Source organism: Salmo trutta, chromosome 3, assembly GCF_901001165.1.
Source record: "Salmo trutta chromosome 3, fSalTru1.1, whole genome shotgun sequence".
NCBI classification, from domain to species: Eukaryota; Metazoa; Chordata; class Actinopteri; order Salmoniformes; family Salmonidae; genus Salmo; species Salmo trutta.
Window position 1 is genome coordinate 66,653,151 of NC_042959.1, and position 23,705 is coordinate 66,676,855.

A 23,705-nucleotide genomic window follows, 5' to 3' on the forward strand; every position below is an offset into this window, starting at 1 on the left:
GGTCAGTGTTATAGACTACCTGCTGAAATAGAGAAGCAGACAGACAGAGGGATGGAGACCACTGGGTCAGTGTTATAGACTACCTGCTGAAATAGAGAAGCAGACAGACAGAGGGATGGAGACCACTGGGTCAGTGTTATAGACTACCTGCTGAAATAGAGAAGCAGACAGACAGAGGGATGGAGACCACTGGGTCAGTGTTATAGACTACCTGCTGAAATAGAGAAGCAGACAGACAGAGGGATGGAGACCACTGGGTCAGTGTTATAGACTACCTGCTGTGTGTATGTTGGTGTGGGCTGGGGGGAGGGTGTGAAGACATTTACAGAAGAGATTACACATCTTCTTCCTCCATTGTTTTGCTCCATATATTTTCCCTCCACCTATCTGTCACTAAGGGCTCCATCAAGGCACAGCAGCAATAAGGTTGTGATGTTGGTCTCCACCTATCTGTCCCTAAAAGCTCCATCAAGGCACAGCAGCAATAAGGTTGTGATGTTGGTCTCCACCTATCTGTCCCTAAAGACTCCATCAAGGCACAGCAGCAATAAGGTTGTGATGTTGGTCTTATAGGGATCGTCCACCATGTTCATCCTATAGCTACAGCTACCTCTGATGTGAATGATTCGCCCAATCACAATCCCAAATCCCCCAAGATACTGCCAATCTGCAATACATCTCGCTCTTCCCCCAATCACGATCCCAAATCCCCCAAGATGCCGCCAATGAGCATTACATCCGGATCTTCCTCCAATCCCCATCCCAAATCCCACAAGACACCTCCAATCAGCATTCCATCTATCTCTTCCCCGAATCACCATCTAAATTCCCCCAAGATACCTTCAATCAGCATGACATCCTGCTCTTCCTCCAATCACCATCCCAAATCCCACAAGGTACCTCCAATCAGCATGATATCCTGGTCTTCCTCCAATCACGATCCTAAATCCCCCAAGTTACCTCCAATCAGCATGATATCCTGCTCTTCCTCCAATCACGATCCTAAATCCCCCAAGATACCTCCAATCAGCATGATATCCTGCTCTTCCTCTAATCACGATCCTAAATCCCCCAAGATACCTCCAATCAGCATGATATCCTGCTCTTCCTCCAATCACGATCCTAAATCCCCCAAGATACCTCCAATCAGCATGATATCCTGCTCTTCCTCTAATCACGATCCTAAATCCCCCAAGATACCTCCAATCAGCATGACATCCTGCTCTTCCCCTATGTGTGTTGATTACTTTTTCCCTGGTGATGTTCCACCTCAGATAAAACATCTTCTGTCAAAATGAAACAAGCTGTAAGAACCAATCAAATAATATATTGCGTTTTCTTAATTATGAGTCTGAAATATTGTTCAATCATGGTAAGATGTGAGAATCTGATTGAGATGTTGGTGAAATGTTTGTTGGTCGTTCACCATCGCTCGTCAGTTAAAACTTCTTATGGCTTGGGGGCAGTATTTCGACGTCCGGATGAGAAGCGTGCCCAAGGTAAACTGCGTGTTACTCAGGCCCAGAAGCTAGGATGTGCATATAATAGATTTGGATAGAAAACACTCTAAAGTTTCCAAAACTGTTATAATAATGTCTGTGAGTATAACAGAACGGATATGGCAGGTGAAAACCTGAGGAAAATCCATCCAGGAAGTGGGATTTTTTTGATGTGGGTAGTTTTCAATTGAATGCCTATAGAGTATCTAATGGGTTAGGACCCAGATTGCAGTTCCTATGGCTTCCACTAGATGTCAACCGTCTTTAGACATTGTTTCAGGCTTGTTTTCTGAAAAATGAAGAAGAATGAGACCTTTCTATCTGTGGACTGTAGAGTCATGCAGTGCTGGTTTGCGCGCGTGACCGAGTGCACGCCCTTCATTGTTTTTCCTTTCTATTGAATACGCTATTGTCCGGTTGAAATATTATCGATTATTTAGACAATTGACAACCTGAGGATTAATTATAAACATCGTTTGACATGTTTCGACGAACTTTACCGGTACTATTAGGATGTATTCGTCTGCATGTTTTGACCGCCTTTGAGCCAGTGGATTACTGAACAAAACGCGCCAACAAAACTGAGTTTTTGGGATATAAAGAGGGACTTTATTGAACAAAACTAATATTTATTGTGTAGCTGGGACTCTTGTGACTGCAACCATATGAAGATCTTCAAAGGTAAGTGATTAATTTTATTGCTATTTATGACTTTTGTAATTCCTTTACTTGGTTGTAAAATGTTTGTATGCTTTTGTAAGCGGGGCGCTGTCCTCAGATAATCGCATGGTATGCTTTCGCCGTAAAGCCTTTTTGAAATCTGACAAAGCAGCTGGATTAACAAGAAGTTAATCTTTAAGCCTATGTATAACACTTGTATTTTTTATGAATGTTTATTATGACTATTTCTGTATTTTGAATTTGGCGCTCTGCAATTTTACCGGATGTTGTCGAGGTGGGTCGCTAGCGGAACGCCTGACCAGAGAGGTTTTAATCTGTTCAACCTACAACAAACACATTTGATGTCATGTTTTCTGGTTTGTCGTGAAGATTGAAGCTGAGAGGCATATCTGGAGTTTGATCTCCCACCTCCCTCGTCATGCCGGGCCTTCCTCAGATCCAAGCCAGTAGTTTACTGTACAACAGAGATAAAAGGAGTTTGATCTCCCACCTCCCCTCGTCCCCTCGTGCCTTCCTCAGATCCAAGCCAGGAGTTTACTGTACAACAGAGATAAAAGGAGTTTGATCTCCCACCTCCCCTCGTCATGCCGGGCCTTCCTCAGATCCAAGCCAGGAGTTTACTGTACAACAGAGATAACAGAGAATCCATACTGGCAGGCGGGCAGAAGCTTCTCTCTTTTCATTGTATCTCCGTTTTTCCTACAGCTTCTAGTAGTTAGGCTATGACTTGAGGACTTCTTGTATATTTCATGTTCTTAAAAGTTCACATCAAAGGCTGGTGCTCAAACTCCAGATTTTCATAAATGCTTTATTGTCAAGCAAAAGGCTGTCTGTAGTACAGAGACATCTAAAAGGATGTTAGAGGACCAGGCAATGACTGTCTTCAGAAGTCATTTACTTTTAATGGCCAATATTCATACATTCTGTGCAGTTCCTTGGAGAGATAAGAGATTATGCTAATAGTATTACTATTGATGTTGGAGAGGCCCGTACAGAAATCAGGCCTGTCTTCAGCCCAGGGGCAAGAGTAGCTATGCACACCCAGCTTAATCAATACCACCTCTTATTGACGCCATTATTCTATATGTGTCTGAAATGGGAATTATATGAGATGAGAAAGAACAATAACTCTCTCCCTGGTTGTCATCAAACAGTCAATAGTCTCTAATGAGTTTGCAGAGAACAGCAATCTCATTTCTGGAGAATTACAGAGCTACGAAGCATAATTAATAGTTATGTCATGTTTATGATGTGTCACGTATGCTTTATGAACATACAGACAGGTAACATAAATAATTTCCATATTTATACAATTGTTAAGATATTTTTGGTCTCCATATCTTGGAGCAGATTTTGACGAAACCACACAATGAAAACATCAGCTTGATGATCAAGAGTAATATGGTGTTACTATGGGAACTCCTGGGAGTTTCCTGGTTCACATGAAAGAGCAAAACACAAACCCATGCAGTGTGGAGATGAAAGGTTGGAATACACACACACACACACACACACACAGACACACACACACACACACACACACACACAGAGAACGTATTCATCTGATAGATCAAATAGGGAAAGGGAAATCGGAAACCTAGTCAGTTGCACAACTGAATGCATTCAACCCGAAATACTCCCATCCTTGCCATTACATTAATAACGCTAATATAGAACTGCTGAGCACTGCTGATGAAAGTAAGGCCTTGATTCAATCAGATTGAGTGTTAACCTGCGTTGGCAAACCCCTGCATAGCAGATGTGTTGGCGGTGTTGGAGGTGTAACTGCTATATGACCACTCCCCTCCTTATTATCCCTACCACGTTAGAAGTTCAAAACGGTGATAGAGAGTGTCGGCTAATGCATGTTTTTGTCACACCCTGATCTGTTTCACCTGTCTTCGTGATTGTCTCCAACCCCCTCCAGGTGTCTTTCCCATTATCCCCTGTGTATTTATACCTGTGTTCTCTGTTTGTCTTTTGCCAGTTCGTCTTGTTTGTCAAGTCAACCAGCGTTTTTATTCTCAACTCCTACTTTTCCCAGTCTCTCTTTTTCTCACCCTCCTGATTTTGACTCTTGCCTGTCCTGACTCTGAGCCCACCTGCCCTGACCACTCTGCCTGCCCCTGACCATGAGTCTGCCTGCCTGCCTTGGCTCCAACTCTGGATTATTGACCACTGCCTACCCTGACCCTGAGCCTGCCTGCCATCCGGTACAGTTGCCCCACCTCTGGTTTACTGACCCCTGCCTGCCTTGACCTGTCTTTTACCTGGGTCTTACCTTCATACCTGATAGTTTTCATGTTAATTTGGATGGGGGTATATAATAGCCTATCTGTCCAATCGAGGTGTACACAACTGAACATCATGCATTTGAATGTTTGAACGCGGCTGCATGAACTTCTAACGTTGCTGCATGGGATTTGTCGGATTATAAAGTCAGGTGGTTTTGTTGCATTAAATTGTCATGTCAAGCTAACGAAATGAGCCGCTTGTGGATTTTTGACAGCTCTAACGCAGTTCCCCCTTTGACACCGCCAAAACAACCACTATGTTGATCTGATAGAATCTAGCCCAAAATCTATGCACTAATATTAAATATTGATTTAATTGAATTGCTTGTTCTTCTAGATGGAAATGACAGGAAGAACAAAAAGAAAAATAACTATCATGAAGTAAATGTCCATCATCTCTGTTGGTCTACTAGGTCACCAACCCTGGTCTATCATGAAGTAAATGTCTGTCATCTCTGTTGATCTACTAGGTCACCAACCCTGGTCTATCATGAAGTAAATGTCTGTCATCTCTGTTGATCTACTAGGTCACCAACCCTGGTCTATCATGAAGTAAATGTCTGTCATCTCTGTTGATCTACTAGGTCACCAACCCTGGTCTATCATGAAGTAAATGCCCATCATCTCTGTTGGTCTACTAGGTCACCAACCCTGGTCTATCATGAAGTAAATGTCTGTCATCTCTGTTGACCAACTAGGTCACCAACCCTGGTCTATCATGAAGTAAATGTCTGTCATCTCTGTTGATCTACTAGGTCACCAACCCTGGTCTATCATGAAGTAAATGTCTGTCATCTCTGTTGATCTACTAGGTCACCAACCCTGGTCTATCATGAAGTAAATGTCCATCATCTCTGTTGATCTACTAGGTCACCAACCCTGGTCTATCATGAAGTAAATGTCCATCATCTCTGTTGGTCTACTAGGTCACCAACCCTGGTCTATCATGAAGTAAATGTCCGTCATCTCTGTTGATCTACTAGGTCACCAACCCTGGTCTATCATGAAGTAAATGTCTGTCATCTCTGTTGATCTACTAGGTCACCAACCCTGGTCTATCATGAAGTAAATGTCCATCATCTCTGTTGATCTACTAGGTCACCAACCCTGGTCTATCATGAAGTAAATGTCCATCATCTCTGTTGGTCTACTAGGTCACCAACCCTGGTCTATCATGAAGTAAATGTCCGTCATCTCTGTTGATCTACTAGGTCACCAACCCTGGTCTATCATGAAGTAAATGTCCGTCATCTCTGTTGATCTACTAGGTCACCAACCCTGGTCTATCATGAAGTAAATGTCCGTCATCTCTGTTGATCTACTAGGTCACCAACCCTGGTCTATCATGAAGTAAATGTCCGTCATCTCTGTTGATCTACTAGGTCACCAACCCTGGTCTATCATGAAGTAAATGTCCGTCATCTCTGTTGATCTACTAGGTCACCAACCCTGGTCTATCATGAAGTAAATGTCCGTCATCTCTGTTGATCTACTAGGTCACCAACCCTGGTCTATCATGAAGTAAATGTCCGTCATCTCTGTTGATCTACTAGGTCACCAACCCTGGTCTATCATGAAGTAAATGTCCATCATCTCTGTTGGTCTACTAGGTCACCAACCCTGGTCTATCATGAAGTAAATGTCCGTCATCTCTGTTGATCTACTAGGTCACCAACCCTGGTCTATCATGAAGTAAATGTCTGTCATCTCTGTTGATCTACTAGGTCACCAACCCTGGTCTATCATGAAGTAAATGTCCGTCATCTCTGTTGATCTACTAGGTCACCAACCCTGGTCTATCATGAAGTAAATGTCCGCCATCTCTGTTGATCTACTAGGTCACCAACCCTGGTCTATCATGAAGTAAATGTCTGTCATCTCTGTTGATCTACTAGGTCACCAACCCTGGTCCTGGAGAGCAACAAGATGTGCTCTTTCTGAAATGCTTGGATAGGCAACGTGATCGCAGGTTGGCTCCCTCTCTGGCTCCCTCTCTGGCTCCCTGGAGCTGCTCCGTGTAGTACAGTAGTTGGTCCACTTCAAAGCCATCACTGGGCCTCTCCACCAAATCAAATCAAATCAAATCAAATGTATTTATATAGCCCTTCGTACATCAGCTGAAATCTCAAAGTGCTGTACAGAAACCCAGCCTAAAACCCCAAACAGCAAGCAATGCATGTGAAAGAAGCTAGGAAAAACTCCCTAGGAAAAACTCCCTAGAAAGGCCAAAAACCTAGGAAGAAACCTAGAGAGGAACCAGGCTATGAGGGGTGGCCAGTCCTCTTCTGGCTGTGCCGGGTGGATATTATAACAGAACATGGTCAAGATGTTAAAATGTTCATAAATGACCAGCATGGTCAAATAATAATAATCATAGTAGTTGTCGAGGGTGCAACAACCACGTCCGGTGAACAGGTCAGGGTTCCGTAGCCGCAGGCAGAACAGTTGAAACTGGAGCAGCAGTATGGCCAGGTGGACTGGGGACAGCAAGGAGTCATCATGCCAGGTAGTCCTGAGGCATGGTCCTAGGGCTCAGGTCCTCCGAGAGAAAGAAAGAAAGAGAGAAAGAGAGAATTAGAGAGAGCATATTTAAATTCACACGGGACACCAGATAAGACAAGAGAAATACTCCAGATGTAACAGACTGACCCTAGCCCCCCGACACATAAACTACTGCAGCATAAATACTGGAGGCTGAGACAGGAGGGATCAGAAGACACTGTGGCCCCATCCGAAGATACCCCCGGACAGGGCCAAACAGGCAGGATATAACCCCACCCACTTTGCCAAAGCACAGCCCCCACACCACTAGAGGGATGTCTACAACCACCAACTTACCGTCCTAAGACAAGGCCGAGTATAGCCCACAAAGATCTCCGCCATGGCACAACCCAAGGGGGGGGCGCCAACCCAGACAGGAAGACCACGTCAGTGACTCAACCCACTCAAGTGACGCACCCCTCCCATGGACGGCATGGAAGAACACCAGTAAGCCAGTGACTCAGCCCCTGTAATAGGGTTAGAGGCAGAGAATCCCAGTGGAAAGAGGAGAACCGGCAAGGCAGAGACAGCAAGGGCGGTTCGTTGCTCCAGCCTTTCCGTTCACCTTCACACTCCTGGGCCAGACTATACTTAATCATAGGACCTACTGAAGAGATAAGTCTTCAGTAAAGACTTAAAGGTTGAGACTGAGTCTGCGTCTCTCACATGGGTAGGCAGACCATTCCATAAAAATGGAGCTCTATAGGAGAAAGCCCTACCTCCAGCCGTTTGCTTAGAAATTCTAGGGACAATTAGGAGGCCTGCGTCTTGTGACCGTAGCGTACGTGTAGGTATGTACGGCAGGCCCAAATCGGAAAGATAGGTAGGAGCAAGCCCATGTAATGCTTTGTAGGTTAGCAGTAAAACCTTGAAATCAGCCCTTGCCTTAACAGGAAGCCAGTGTAGGGAGGCTAGCACTGGAGTAATATGATCAAATTTTTTGGTTCTAGTCAGGATTCTAGCAGCCGTATTTAGCACTAACTGAAGTTTGTTTAGTGCTTTATCCGGGTAGCCGGAAAGTAGAGCATTGCAGTAGTCCAGCCTAGAAGTAACAAAAGCATGGATTAATTTTTCTGCGTCATTTTTGGACAGAAAGTTTCTGATTTTTGCAATGTTACGTAGATGGAAAAAAGCTGTCCTTGAAACAGTCTTGATATGTTCTTCAAAAGAGAGATCAGGGTCCAGAGTAACGCCGAGGTCCTTCACAGTTTTATTTGAGACGACTGTACAACCATCCAGATTAATTGTCAGATTCAACAGAAGATCTCTTTGTTTCTTGGGACCTAGAACAAGCATCTCTGTTTTGTCCGAGTTTAAAAGTAGAAAGTTTGCAGCCATCCACTTCCTTATGTCTGAAACACAGGCTTCTAGCAAGGGCAATTTTGGGGCTTCACCATGTTTCATTGAAATGTACAGCTGTGTGTCGTCCGCATAGCAGTGAAATTTAACATTATGTTTTCGAATGACATCCCCAAGAGGTAAAATATATAGTGAAAACAATAGTGGTCCTAAAACGGAACCTTGAGGAACACCGAAATGTACAATTGATTTGTCAGAGGACAAACCATTCACAGAGACAAACTGATATCTTTCCGACAGATAAGATCTAAACCAGGCCAGAACTTGTCGATGTAGACCAATTTGGATTTCCAATCTCTCCAAAAGAATGTGGTGATCGATGGTATCAAAAGCGGCACTAAGATCTAGGAGCACGAGGACAGATGCAGAGCCTCGGTCTGACGTCATTAAAAGGTCATTTACCACCTTCACAAGTGCAGTCTCAGTGCTATGATGGGGTCTAAAACCAGACTGAAGCGTTTCGTATACATTGTTTGTCTTCAGGAAGGCAGTGAGTTGCTGTGCAACAGCTTTTTCTACAATTTTTCAGAGGAATGGAAGATTCGATATAGGCCGATAGTTTTTTATAATTTCTGGGTCAAGATTCGGCTTTTTCAAGAGAGGCTTTATTACTGCCATTTTTAGTGAGCTTGGTACACATCCGGTGGATAGAGAGCCGTTTATTATGTTCAACATAGGAGGGCCAAGCACAGGAAGCAGCTCTTTCAGTAGTTTAGTTGGAATAGGGTCCAGTATGCAGCTTCAGGGTTTGGAGGCCATGATTATTTTCATCATTGTGTCAAGAGATATAGTACTAAAACACTTTAGTATCTCCCTTGATCCTAGGTCCTGGCAGAGTTGTGCAGACTCAGGACAATGGAGCTTTGGAGGAATACCCAGATTTAAAGAGGAGTCCGTAATTTGCTTTCTAATGATCATGATCTTTTCCTCAAAGAAGTTCATAAATGTATTACTGCTGAAGTGAAAGCCATCCTCCATTTGCGAATGCTGCTTTTTAGTTAGCTTTGCGACAGTATCAAAAATAAATTTCGGATTGTTCTTATTTTCCTCAATTAAATTGGAAAAATAGGATGATCGAGCAGCAGTGAGGGCTCTTCGATACTGCACGGTACTGTCTTTCCAAGCTAGTCGGAAGACTTCCAGTTTGGTGTGGCGCCATTTCCGTTCCAATTTTCTGGAAGCTTGCTTCAGAGCTCGTGTATTTTCTGTATACCAGGGAGCTAGTTTCTATTGACAGATGTTTTACATTTTTAGGGGTGCAACTGCATCTAGGGTATTGCGCAAGGTTAAATTGAGTTCCTCGGTTAGGTGGTTAACTGATTTTTGTCCTCTGACGTCCTTGGGTAGGCAGAGGGAGTCTGGAAGGGCATCAAGGAATCTTTGGGTTGTCTGAGAATTTATAGCACGACTTTTAATGCTCCTTGGTTGGGGTCTGAGCAGATTATTTGTTGCAATTGTAAACGCAATAAAATGGTGGTCCGATAATCCAGGATTATGAGGAAAAACATTAAGATCCACAACATTTATTCCATGGGACAAAACTAGGTCCAGAGTATGACTGTGGCAGTGAGTAGGTCCAGAGACATGTTGGACAAAACCCACTGAGTCGATGATGGCTCCGAAAGCCTTTTGGAGTGGGTCTGTGGACTTTTCTATGTGAATATTAAAGTCACCAAAAATTAGAATATTATCTGCTATGACTACAAGATCCGATAGGAATTCAGGGAACTCAGTGAGGAACACTGCATATGGCCCAGGAGGCCTGTAAACAGTAGCTATAAAAAGTGATTGAGTAGGCTGCATAGATTTCATGACTAGAAGCTCAAAAGACGAAAACGTCATTGTTTTTTTTTGGTAAATTGAAATTTGCTATCGTAAATGTTAGCAACACCTCCGCCTTTGCCGGATGCACGGGGGGTATGGTCACTAGGGTAACCAGGGGGTGAGGCCTCATTTAACACAGTAAATTCATCAGGCTTAAGCCATGTTTCAGTCAGGCCAATCACATCAAGATTATGATCAGTGATTAGTTCATTGACTATAACTGCCTTGGAAGTGAGGGATCTAACATTAAGTAACCCAATTTTGAGATGTGAAGTATCACAATCTCTTTCAATAATGGCAGGAATGGAGGAGGTCTTTATACTAGTGAGATTACTAAAGCGAACACCGCCATTTTTAATTTTGCCCAACCTAGATTGAGGCACAGACACGGTCTCAATGGGGAAAGCTGAGCTGACTACGCTGACTGTGCTAGTGGCAGACTCCACTAAGCTGGCAGGCAGGCTAACAGCCTGCTGCCTGGCCTGCACCCTATTTCATTGTGGAGCTAGAGGAGTTAGAGCCCATGTTCGTAGATAAGATGAGAGCACCCCTCCAGCTAGGATGGAGTCCGTCACTCCTCAACAGGCCAGGCTTGGTCCTGTTTGTGGGTGAGTCCCAGAAAGAGGGCCAATTATCTACAAATTCTATCTTTTGGGAGGGGCAGAACACAGTTTTCAACCAGCGATTGAGTTGTGAGACTGCTGTAGAGCTCATCACTCCCCCTAACTGGGAGGGGGCCAGAGACAATTAATCGATGCCGACACATCTTTCTAGCTGATTTACACGCTGAAGCTATGTTGCGCTTGGTGACCTCTGACTGTTTCATCCTAACATCGTTGGTGCCGACGTGGATAACAATATCTCTATACTCTCTACACTCGCCAGTTTTAGCTTTAGCCAGCACTGTCTTTAGATTAGCCTTAACGTCGGTAGCCCTGCCCCCTGGTAAACAGTGTATGATCGCTGGATGATTCGTTTTAAGTCTAATACTGCGGGTAATGGAGTCGCCAATGACTAGGGTTTTCAATTTGTCAGAGCTAATGGTGGGAGCCGTCGGCGTCTCAGACCCCACAGCGGGAGGAGTAGAGACCAGAGAAGTCTCGGCCTCCGACTCCGACTCGCTTAATGGGGAGAACCGGTTGAAAGTTTCTGTCGGCTGAATAAGCAACACCGGTTGAGCATTCCTACAGCGTTTCCCTCCAGAAGCCATGAGAAAGTTGTCCGGCTGGGGGACCGTGCGAGGGGGTTTATACTAACGTTACTATCTGTACTTGCTGGTGGCACAGACGCTGTTTCATCCTTTCCTACACTGAAATTACCCTTGCCTAACGATTGCGTCTGAAGCTGGGCTTGCAGCACAGCTATCCTTGCCGTAAGGCGATCGTTCTCCTGTATATTATAAGTACAACGACTGCAATTAGAAGGCATCATGTTAATGTTACTTAGCTTCGGCTGTTTGAAGTCCTGACGAACCATGTCCAGATAAAACCTCCGGAGTAAGAAAGTTGAATGAAAAAAGTTGAGTGAGGGAAAAAGTAAAAATATACGGTAATGAAAAAGTAAAAACTGTCAGGTAGCAAAGTAAGATCGGCAACAAAAACGCACAGCAGCGTAAACAAGTCTGCAAGTGGTGACCAGGCTGCTGAGAGCCTGTCTGATGCTCCCCTCATCCTCCTGCCTCTCCCTGGCTCCCTCTCTGGCTCCCTCTCTGGCTCCCTGGAGCTGCTCCTCGTAGTACAGTAGTTGGTCCACTTCAAAGCCATCACTGGGCCTCTCCACCAGGCTGCTGAGAGCCTGTCTGATGCTCCCCTCATCCTCCTGCCTCTCCCTGGCTCCCTTCAGGTAGTTATACACCCTCTGGAAGACGGTGAGACCCAGCCGACGGGACACTGACCTGGGACAGACACAGGGAGAGAGACCGGGTGTCAACTCTGTCAACTAATCACTCATCAGCCTGACATTGGGTGACATTTTGACAGTTTAAATGTTGTCCCTGCTCCCATAACATGCTCTCTGTGTAGAGTGATTTGATGTGATTACAGGAGGCAGGAAATTACATTGAACTTGTACTTCAGTGAAATATCATGCTAAACATTTGCATGGTGTGCACCGCGGGCAACCTCAAGCAAATCTTAAACAGAACCAGAATGATTGTTGCTAAAGCAGGTGAACAGACGTATCCAGCCAGAATAACAGCACTTAGATTTGACATTTTAGTCATTTAGCAGACACTCTTATCCAGAACGGCTTAAAGTAGTGAGTGCACACATTTTTCGTACTGGTCCCCCGTGGGATTTACCCACAACCCTGGCATTGCAAGCTCCATGCTCTATCAACAGAGCCATGCAAGACCACAAATAGACCACTCTTGTACCCGTTAGCAACAAGAGTAGTCCATTTGTCCCTGTATGCTTTCACATAATGCATAATGGATGCTGTGAGAGAGAGTATTACTATACCTGTCTGTCCAATAGAATGGAAAAATCATATTTCATCACATGGAGACATACAGTATCACTAGCCAGTGCTAAGCTGCCTAAGTGCCTGTGTGTGCTGTCATCAGTGGGTGCTCCGTTGCCATGGAGCTGGCAGCAGGAAAAGAGCAGGTGCATTGGGGCGGGCCTCGTGAATTTGACGAGGATGTGGGCCCAAGAAACTCCTGGTATCATATACCAAAGTCCACATCTTCCACTAGGAGACAACACAACTCCAACAGTCCAACACATCAGACACTAAATGAACAGTTTCTAATGCCCAGAGCACATAGTACTCAATTGTCACGGGACACTGTCAAGTCTCTATTGAGATCTGTTGAGATTCACTGCATTGTTTTCTGGAGACGTCACAGCCAGAGAAAACGGACATTTAGAAAATACTTATTCATCTGATCGTTCCTGACTTCCCTGGACACCTTTTACCAGATACTATTTCTGGAGTTAATATTGTGACGTAAAGATGAATGTCTACTGTACTTTTGGTTTGTCCAGTTATCTGATAATGGTCCTATCAGGTCTATAAAGCTGGTGAAACCTCTCTCCCAGAGAAATGAACCATTAGCATCTCAGATTGGATTTTATGGATGTTCTGGGGTTGTCTGGGAGAGAGGAAAGCCCCGAAGCGTAATTCATTTTCACCAAAAAATACCATCACATTTGGGGCTATATGGTCTTTTTGTCTATAGTGATCTTGGAGATGACCCTGGGGCCTCAGACAAAGCTTCAGACCAACAAAAATATGTTTGGTTGGCCATAGTTGTATGTTCAGAGTTTTCTGTCCATAGTTGTGTTCTTTTATTATTTTAACAGGGAGTCCCATTAAGACCAAGATCTCTGTCAGAAGGGAACCCTGCTTCTTAGAATTATACACAATTTATACACTAGAAAATACCCCAGAAAATACAAAATAAACTGCTTTAAAAAGTTCAAGAGAATACAAAAATCAAAACACACTGAAGAAAAACAATCACATTCCTCAGCAGAGAGGCCCTCAATCAGCAGAGAGAGGTTCTCAATCAGCAGAGAGAGGTTTTCAATCAGCAGAGAGAGGTTCTCAATCAGCAGAGAGAGGTTCTCAATCAGCAGAGAGAAGTTCTCAATCAGCAGAGAGAGGTCCTCAATCAGCAGAGAGGTTCTCAATCAGCAGAGAGAGGTCCTCAATCAGCAGAGAGGTCCTCAATCAGCACCTGACCTGCTGGAATGACACCAGTACATCCTGTGGTAAGGAACTCTGAAGATTGTTCTTAATACATGGGGTACGAAGAAAAAAAAAACTTAAGTCTGCAGCAACAGACGAAATTCCAGAGTTAGCCATCCTTCTTAACATTATGTGTCCTCATAAGGCTGAAGTTAAGTTTAGCAATACATGTGTAATTAGGCTTTGTCTTTTTCTTAGAGAGAATATGCAGGCATAGCAAATGCTGTCTCATTATTATAATTCCATTCTAAGTCATCTCTGGCTTGAGGCTTCCTATGGAAAGGATAGAAGATAGAAACAGCTAGGATTGTGAGAGGATTGATAGTCCTCTCTGAGGTATTGTTGCAGAGGCACAAGGGATCCTAGTGAGTGTTAGTCTCTCTCTCTCTTTCTCCCTCTCTCTCTCCCCCTCTCTCTCTCTTAACATAAGTGTATTGTATAGACTGAACTGGGCCTCTCTTTAAATGATTTTTGGGGCAGGCGTTCTGAGACACGGCAGTGAGCAGGTGGACCAATTCCAAATCTTCCTCCAGTCAAGATGAGGTGAGTGTCACCCTCTGGACGGTGACAATCCCTACGAGGCAGAACTTTCCCTCTAGAGGTGGCAGCTACCACTGTCTCAGCACGGTCTCCACTGTAAGACTGATGATAGGAGAGGAGCCATGCGTATTGCGTACACACCAACACCCTGCATGAGATGTCATACCCACAACTCATCTGATCGTTTACGATTGATGGAACTGTATAATGTAATTCATCTGATTGTTTACGATTGATGGAACTGTATAATGTAATTAATCTGATTGTTTATGATTGATGGAACTTTATAATGTAATTCCATTTTTGAGGTTCTGTGATAGCAGACATCTTTACTACAGAGTAGATTATTTTGCTCCCTCTCCACCTTCTCCCTCTCTCTCCTCCTCTCTCCACCATCTCCTTCTCCCTCTCTCTCCTCCTCGCTCCTCCTCTTTCCACCTTCTCCCTCTCTCTCCTCCTCGCTCCTCCTCTTTCCACCATCTCCTTCTCCCTCTCTCCTCCTCGCTCCTCCTCTTTCCACCATCTCCTTCTCCCTCTCTCCTCCTCGCTCCTCCTCTTTCCACCATCTCCTTCTCCCTCTCTCCTCCTCGCTCCTCCTCTTTCCACCTTCTCCCTCTCTCTCCTCCTCGCTCCTCCTCTTTCCACCATCTCCTTCTCCCTCTCTCTCCTCCTCGCTCCTCCTCTTTCCACCTTCTCCCTCTCTCTCCTCCTCGCTCCTCCTCTTTCCACCTTCTCCTTCTCCCTCTCTCTCCTCTGCGCTCCTCCTCTTTCCACCATCTCCTTCTCCCTCTCTCTCCTCCTCGCTCCTCCTCTTTCCACCTTCTCCCTCTCTCTCCTCCTCGCTCCTCCTCTTTCCACCTTCTCCTTCTCCCTCTCTCTCCTCTGCGCTCCTCCTCTTTCCACCATCTCCTTCTCCCTCTCTCTCCTCCTCGCTCCTCCTCTTTCCACCATCTCCTTCTCCCTCTCTCTCCTCCTCGCTCCTCCTCTTTCCACCTTCTCCCTCTCTCTCCTCCTCGCTCCTCCTCTTTCCACCATCTCCTTCTCCCTCTCTCTCCTCCGCGCTCCTCCTCTTTCCACCATCTCCTTCTCCCTCTCTCCTCCTCGCTCCTCCTCTTTCCACTATCTCCTTCTCCCTCTCTCTCCTCCTCGCTCCTCCTCTTTCCACCATCTCCTTCTCCCTCTCTCCTCCTCGCTCCTCCTCTTTCCACCATCTCCTTCTCCCTCTCTCTCCTCCTCGCTCCTCCTCTCCTCCCACTCCTCATCTTCAGTTGACCTTTACAGATTGAAGTCCCTACATTGAGACAACTTTGGCTCCTACATTTGTAAACCAGCGGGAACCCATTTCCTCTCTACAGAGATAATGTTTTTTCCATACACAAAATTAAATATACAAAATGTTGACTATGACGAATAACAAAAACCGGAGCCCAAATATTGAATGGTACAAAAAAATAAATAATTAAGTCTGCAGCAACAGACGAAATTCCAGTTAGCCATCCTTCTTAACATTATAAGTCACACAGTACATGTTTAACAAATGTGGTACATATCTGAAAGTGAACAGCCCTCAAAAATGTGACTAATGGTGTGTGTGCATGTGCATGTGTTTATGACAGCTGTCAGTCAATGATGCACACTCTCCCTTTCTTTTGTTCTCGTTCTCTGTTTCTCTTTCTTTCTCTCGCTCCCTCGTTCTCTCCCTCTCGTTCTCTCTCTCTCTAACACACACAGTAAGTGGCACTAATCAGCATCCCTCCTCCTCCTCCACCAAAACAACCCAACATAAACTCTTGCATCAGCATCAAAGCTTACCTCTCTATTCAGCAATCAAGAAATGGCCCCCTTCTGCAGCACTTAACAACAGACAGAGGAACTCTAAAACGGTGAGCCTGATGGATTCCCTTCACCGTAATAAAGGCCTCTTACTGAATATCTATCACAACATAATGCTGTCATAACAGGCCATGGCAGCTCATGACAACCCAGCTATCTGTTGTTGTAAATTGCAAAACGTTTTATTAGCTTACTGTGCTAGTGCATTGACTTGATAGGTATAAACATTTCCCATAACACCATAATAGGATTGTTCCAATGATGAACAGAACATTAGATTGAGGAGGGTTTGCTTTGAGCAGGTTCCCGAAGGTTCTCATGTACACAGAGTCACACACAGTGGGCTTAAGCCTGGCGTTTAGATGAGAGGTACAATCAAACATCCTGGAGCCAAGAGAGCCATGGTAAGAGATGCTGCTGCTGTAAATTGCTACCTGTTCTCCTGTCCTCCCTCCTTCCCCTCCCTTCATCCTCGCTCCCTCCATCCCCCCTCTTATTCCTGGGCCTTTATGAAGCGGCAGCTGTGAGGGATCTGACAGGGTCTAATTCTCTCTCCCACAGGAATTGGGCTTCTGTTATTAATACACCAGGACCAGTCTCATCATGGGAGCATGGAGCTGAAAACTCACACTGTGTGTGAAGACTATTGTCGCTGTATGAAAAGGAAAGTGTGTACTGCTTGACGAGTGGGGCTGTGTTTTCCAGCTAACAGCCCCCTGCAGCTTCACTTAGCCCAAACTCCAAACCCCATCACTTCAATTGCACCCAAGCTGGTCACAGTGACTTTTGGACTTTGTCTATGTGTGACCAATATTGATCAGTGTATCTTTCTTCTCTCTCTCTCTCTCCTGTAGTCCAGAGAGCTGTCTGTACAGGAGAGTAGTGTTGTGGAATACAGGTGAGGTTTGGGCCCCTGGGCCAGCAGCATCGTCAGGCCCTGCCACTCCCCTTCTCACCCTATCACGCATACTTCTTTCCAAAATAAATATTATAGTTTGATTACATTTTAGGGTATCTGAGGAGTAAATAGAAACGTATTTTGACTTGTTGAAACAAAGTTTAGGGGTAGATTTTCGGATTCCTTTCTTTGCAAGATGAACGAGTGGCTTACTCAAATCGACAGCGCCAACTAAACAGACTTTTTGTGATATAAATAAGGATTTTATCTAACAAAACGACACTCCATGTTATAGCTGGGACCCTTTGGATGACAAATCAGAGGAAGATTTTTAAAAAGTAAGTGCCGGTGGAAAAATATTTTGATATGGGGCACCATCATCAAACAATTGCATGGCATGTATTAGCTGTAATAGCTACTGTAAATCGGACAGTGCAGTTAGATTAACAAGAATTTAAGCTTTCTGCCGATATAAGACACTTATATGTACATAAATCTTCAAAATCCATAATATTTATGACTCTTTATTTGAATTGCGCGCCCTCCAGTTTCACCGGAAGCAAGCGGGACACCTAGCCCTGAGAAGTTTTAACTAGCTAACTTTGCCCATGAATAGAAATTAGGCTAGCGAGCCAGCATTTTAGCCATAGACCATTTCATCAACATGAAAGAGAGGAGGATTGTCATAAGCGTCGTAAGGGACAGACCAAGGCGCAGCGGGTATAGTGCTCATCTTCTTACTTTATCAGAGAGAACACTCAAACAAAATAAACAAACGACCAAACAGTTCCGTAAGGCACATAGGCTATACAGAAAACAACCACCCTCAAATCCAAAGGGAAAAAGGGCTGCCTAAGTATGGCTTCCAATCAGAGACAACGAAAGACACCTGCCTCTGATTGGAAACCATACTCGGCCACACATAGAAAAAGAACATAGAAAATGAAAACTAGAACCAATCCCCTCTAAACAAACCAACCCCAAAACACACAAAACAACACCCCCTGCCACGCCCTGACCATACTACAATGACAAATGACCCCTTTTACTGGTCAGGACGTGACAAGGATGGCATTGACGTTTCTCTACAAGTAGGGTGAGTCAACATGTTTTTCTACTTGCATGAACGCACACACACACAAATCAGAACCATGGACAGCCACATCATATTTAGCTTACATTGATTGTCCTAAATAGTTTTTGGTATCTTTTAGTTGTCACTGTATTAGACTAAGCAGAGGTGATTTGATGATGTTGAAATGGTGCTGGAACAGTGGAGGCTCCTGTTTTCTTTGCGACTTGCAGTAACTCTCTGTGGTTCTAAATCAATAGTTGTTTAGTGGTCCGAAAATGTCCGGAACATTAACTTGCTTTACCATGCAGTAGGTCATGTAACTGTCTGTTACTGTACATGCAATATGCTTTGTGGATTTCACTAGACAGAGGTTGCTCTCTAGTTTTGTGATGAAACAAAGGTGTGGTTGAATTTATTCTGCCACTGTGTCTTCTTATTGTCTCGGCCTTTAGGCCTGTATATCACTGTGGCAAGGCATGTGAACTAGCAGGTTATAGAGCAAACAACGCAATTATCACAACACATAGGTTGTAATATGGATCTTTTTGAGGGTGTGGGCTTCCCCAGTGATTTTACCCATGCACCACTACTGCCACTGAGTCACGGCAGTCTCCTCTCTCCTCCTATTCTGCGCTCTGTAAGCCTACATGAATGGTGCTGATGCATTGGTGGTAGCCAACTCACTAACGGCTGTCAGGTTGCTAATGAATGGTCTGGTACTCAGCGCTCTATTGTCCCTCTAATCACTCTGACATCAATGCAAATTAAATCAAAAGTCACATCACATTAAACACTTCATGATTTGAATTTGCATAATCTGAATAATGAGAATAAATGCTGATGGGACTTAGAGGTCCCGTTTTGAAATGGACTCGGGGCTTTCCCAGCTGGACACAATTAATTTTTAAAACGTTCACCCGGGTCCACACCAGGTCCGGTCCGAGTGAGGGAAGTAGTAGAAAAGCTATTTTGTTGGTACTTTATTAACCAGAGCAGAGGAAGGGAGACAAACAGAGCATGGTGCTAGGGAGCAGGGGAGAGGCTGTGTGGGTGTGGGTGTGTGTGCAATGTGAGTGACATGGGAGCTGGCACAGAAATATAGAGAGACACAGAGACAGAGAGACAAAGAGACAAAGAGACACAGAGACACAGAGAGAGACAGAGAGACACAGAGAGAGACAGAGAGACGGCAAGTACTGTTAACTCGCGCTAGTAGACTGACTTCTTGCTAGTTATTTATCATCCCATCTGATTACATAATACCTGCATTGACTGTATCAAACCGAGAGAAGCTAGTTCATTCTTAATTTATTAATGCAGTGATTTGCATTCAGCATTCTACCCCCCCTGCAGAGAAAAAATATATTTCCTCCTTCCTTCTTTCCCCTGACACACACATGAGGGGATATGTCAAGGCTGCAAACCAATCTCTTCCCACTGCACCATGAGAGAAGGAAGGCCAAGCTAGATTAAAACGTTGTCACTGATGGGAGAAAGGACAGGAGAAAGGAGAAAGGTAGAAAAGAACAAAGCGAGCAACTAAAAAATAAGAATTCAGCTTTGGGAGTTGGTAAATGAGTGTGTTGCCAGGGATAAGGATGGCAGGTAGTTGGATGTAGACTTTCAGCTGTGCTGGTGTCAGAGTGAATCCAGTGGAGGAGAGACGGTTTAGACTAGTTCTCTCTTATTAACGATGCACTTCCTGCTTGTACAGGTTTGTCCTCCTAGATGAAGACACATTTCCCACAGATTCATTAGTTCTATAGTAGGGCACTGCACGCTTCACCTCACCTCTGAGATGGTGCCAGTGTGGCTTCATCTAAATACTCACTCATCTTCTCCAGCTCCTTGTAGCTTGCCCTACGACATTAGGCTCTCCACGCCGTCCTGTTGGATGACAGTAACGCAGGGTAACGGGGGGGACTCCCTCTTTCCCCTCCTTTGTCACATGGATGTGGCACACATCACACTGCTGTACCCAGGAGAGTCCAGCCAGGGTCTAACACACACTGAGGCCATGCAGCAGCTGCTGTTTCCTGGCCCCTTGGAGCCTCATCAATGGAGAAGTTGTCATGTGACGCTACGGAGAGGAGCTCCTTCTGACAATCTGACAGCTGAAAGATGTCTCGTGGCTGATGTTTGCATTTCTCCTCAGCAGCGGTGCCGTGGTGGTGTGGTGCCCTGGGGGCCACGGAGTGAGGGGGATGCTGGGATGTGAAGTCTATACAGACAGTGTGATTGGCTGTTGCTGTCTCTAGGGGGAGGGGATCGGAACCCCTACCTGACATAATTGACAGGGTCGGGGGAATCCCTGAGAGAGATGCTGTGTGCTTGTTGTTGTTGTACAGCTCAGCTCACTGACCTCCATCTCCTGAGATCCACTACCTCTCTGTGTGTAGTTGGACTGTTTGGACACCTGCTCAAATGATTCTCTAGGTTTGTTTTATACCGGTGAAAAATACTCAGGATACTCCAGCACATGTATTATGATGACCGTTTGACCATGTCATTTACATCGAAATGCCAAGTTAAACAGCTGTAAATATAATAAACCATAACTGAGTGTGAACTCTGACCTTTGCTGTTCCTCAGGACAGCGACCTGGAGGCCATGATGAGACACATGGAGCAGGTTCTGGAAGGAGAGCTCAGCGGTGAGTTAGAAGACACACAGGTGCGCACAAACACACCATGCAGGGGGTCGATGGACTTGTCCTAATGGTAGCAGAGTAGTGAGGAACCAGGTTACAAGTGCTCTGCAGTGGTAATTGATGTAGCTGCAGCCTACCGATGTTAAGGATATTGATGGGTTTCCACACCGTGAACACACTCTCACATTAACTGTACTGGAAGGCCTGTGGTGGGCTGAGAGCATGTCTGGTTGGAGCATTGATCAGGTCTTTCACTGTGCTGCTATTTACCGCTGCTAGAGTAGCTATATCAGATGTACTGTGCTTACCTTCATATGGATGTCTGGATAGGGCTTGGATGTTTTCCGTGCATTGCATCCTCTCTATACCTTATTAGGCTTCTTCCTCCTGATGTGTTGAACACGTAGATGTTGTGTGTTCTATAGGTAGGTGTAAATCCTCCTCTCTCACCGTCCAGCATGCTCACCACAACACCATTCAATGCATTTCCTGTCAAGTTCCCTTCTTTCTAAACAAGTAAAAAAAGCACTAATTTTGCCTCTATTTTCAAGTTCTCCATTTGATATTTGAAGAAATTGCTGAAGTTACTCCTGTGTGTCCAAGCGCCAGACTACTGTCTGTTCTGTCACTAACAACAGACAGACTAGTTATCTCTGTGTGTCCAAGCGCCAGACTACTGTCTGTTCTGTCACTAACAACAGACAGACTAGTTATCTCTGTGTGTCCAAGCGCCAGACTACTGTCTGTTCTGTCACTAACAACAGACAGACTAGTTATCTCTGTGTGTCCAAGCACCAGACTACTGTCTGTTCTGTCACTAACAACAGACAGACTAGTTATCTCTGTGTGTCCAAGCACCAGACTAGTCTGTTCTGTCACTAACAACAGACAGACTAGTTATCTCTGTGTGTCCAAGCACCAGACTACTGTCTGTTCTGTCACTAACAACAGACAGACTAGTTATCTCTGTGTGTCCAAGCACCAGACTACTGTCTGTTCTGTCACTAACAACAGACAGACTAGTTATCCCTGTGTGTCCAAGCACCAGACTACTGTCTGTTCTGTCACTAACAACAGACAGACTAGTTATCTCTGTGTGTCCAAGCACCAGACTAGTCTGTTCTGTCACTAACAACAGACAGACTAGTTATCTCTGTGTGTCCAAGCACCAGACTACTGTCTGTTCTGTCACTAACAACAGACAGACTAGTTATCTCTGTGTGTCCAAGCACCAGACTACTGTCTGTTCTGTCACTAACAACAGACAGACTAGTTATCTCTGTGTGTCCAAGCACCAGACTACTGTCTGTTCTGTCACTAACAACAGACAGACTAGTTATCTCTGTGTGTCCAAGCACCAGACTAGTCTGTTCTGTCACTAACAACAGACAGACTAGTTATCTCTGTGTGTCCAAGCACCAGACTACTGTCTGTTCTGTCACTAACAACAGACAGACTAGTTATCTCTGTGTGTCCAAGCACCAGACTAGTCTGTTCTGTCACTAACAACAGACAGACTAGTTATCTCTGTGTGTCCAAGCACCAGGCTACTGTCTGTTCTGTCACTAACAACAGACAGACTAGTTATCTCTGTGTGTCCAAGCGCCAGACTACTGTCTGTTCTGTCACTAACAACAGACTAGTTATCTCTGTGTGTCCAAGCACCAGACTACTGTCTGTTCTGTCACTAACAACAGACAGACTAGTTATCTCTGTGTGTCCAAGCGGCAGACTAGTCTGTTCTGTCACTAACAACAGACAGACTAGTTATCTCTGTGTGTCCAAGCACCAGACTACTGTCTGTTCTGTCACTAACAACAGACAGACTAGTTATCTCTGTGTGTCCAAGCACCAGACTAGTCTGTTCTGTCACTAACAACAGACAGACTAGTTATCTCTGTGTGTCCAAGCACCAGACTAGTCTGTTCTGTCACTAACAACAGACAGACTAGTTATCTCTGTGTGTCCAAGCACCAGACTACTGTCTGTTCTGTCACTAACAACAGACAGACTAGTTATCTCTGTGTCCAAGCACCAGACTACTGTCTGTTCTGTCACTAACAACAGACAGACTAGTTATCTCTGTGTGTCCAAGCACCAGACTAGTCTGTTCTGTCACTAACAACAGACAGACTAGTTATCTCTGTGTGTCCAAGCACCAGACTAGTCTGTTCTGTCACTAACAACAGACAGACTAGTTATCTCTGTGTGTCCAAGCACCAGACTACTGTCTGTTCTGTCACTAACAACAGACAGACTAGTTATCTCTGTGTGTCCAAGCACCAGACTAGTCTGTTCTGTCACTAACAACAGACAGACTAGTTATCTCTGTGTGTCCAAGCACCAGACTACTGTCTGTTCTGTCACTAACAACAGACAGACTAGTTATCTCTGTGTGTCCAAGCACCAGACTAGTCTGTTCTGTCACTAACAACAGACAGACTAGTTATCTCTGTGTGTCCAAGCACCAGACTACTGTCTGTTCTGTCACTAACAACAGACAGACTAGTTATCTCTGTGTGTCCAAGCACCAGACTACTGTCTGTTCTGTCACTAACAACAGACAGACTAGTTATCTCTGTGTGTCCAAGCACCAGACTACTGTCTGTTCTGTCACTAACAACAGACAGACTAGTTATCTCTGTGTGTCCAAGCGCCAGACTAGTCTGTTCTGTCACTAACAACAGACAGACTAGTTATCTCTGTGTGTCCAAGCGCCAGACTAGTCTGTTCTGTCACTAACAACAGACAGACTAGTTATCTCTGTGTGTCCAAGCGCTAGGAAAACTAGCTAAAAAAACACAGCCAAAAACAAGCT

General features: G+C 44.8%; 1 pseudogene; it reads right to left on the reverse strand.

Annotated features, from left to right (window-relative positions):
* Nucleotides 1-271: 271 nt before the first annotated feature.
* Nucleotides 272-23,705, reverse strand: part of LOC115165859 (serine/threonine-protein kinase Nek11-like) — an 80,763-nt pseudogene continuing 57,329 nt past the window's right edge.